Consider the following 991-nt stretch of genomic DNA (forward strand, 5'->3'; position numbering starts at 1 on the left):
TTATGTTGTTTGTTTGAAAACCATGGGACGGAAATCTAGCAGTATTCTTGATACAGAGTGGAATTAAGTAATGTCCCCATATTATTCTTAGAATATTTGCTGACTGAAAACAAAACTTTGAGGTTTATACATTTCTATCTGGGTCTGGTTCTGGAATCGTTGATATAAATCGTATTTCAGGTACTTATGCTTGAAGCAATCCAAAAAAGTGTGTTGTACCCACGTGTTGCGTTTTGGTTAATTATGGCATTGTCAAACTTACAAAAAAATGTGGCTAAATTAGCACATTGATTGTTTATTTATTGTTTATTAACATTCTTTTGTTCATTATCATAGAGATAAGAACAAGGGTCATAGAAATACATGTTAAAATTCAGTGGTTAAGTATTGTCAGTCCATTGATAAAATTTATCAAGTTGGTAGAAGGGATGTTCTTGTAGCCAGCACTTCAGGAGTTGTCCAAACTGCAGCCTGCTGGTCTTCTTCAGGTCCTCTGGAAGGGCATTCCATAACTTGGCTCCAGCGTAGGTCGGTTTTCTTTCTGTGGCTGTCAGTCTGTGTACAGGGAGTTGGTAGCTAGAGGCATGTCTGGTGTTGTAGCTGTGAATTTTGGCACCGGTTCTTGCTGCTTCGGGTGACTTGAGCTGGAGAAAAGAGACTGTTTCCAGGATGTAAAGATTCACTATAGTGAGTATTTTCAACTCTGCAAAGGCTTGACGACAGGATTCTTTAGGCTGGAGACCCTTTAGAACCCAGATTGCTCTTTTTTGGTGGACAAGGAGCCGCTGCAAGTTGTAGTGCCCCCCCCCCCCCCATGCCACAATCCCGTACCGGAGGTTAGATTCATAGAGGGCGTAGTAAGCTATCTTTGCTGTTGCTGTGTCACTAATATTTTTTATTCTGCGGATTACATACAGTGCTGTGCTTCTTGCAAAGAGAATCTACATGGTCAGTCCAAGCAAGACGGTCATCAATTAATATACCCAGGTAC

The sequence above is a fragment of the Homalodisca vitripennis genome, unplaced genomic scaffold (assembly GCF_021130785.1).
Source record: "Homalodisca vitripennis isolate AUS2020 unplaced genomic scaffold, UT_GWSS_2.1 ScUCBcl_2794;HRSCAF=7893, whole genome shotgun sequence".
Classification (NCBI taxonomy): domain Eukaryota; kingdom Metazoa; phylum Arthropoda; class Insecta; order Hemiptera; family Cicadellidae; genus Homalodisca; species Homalodisca vitripennis.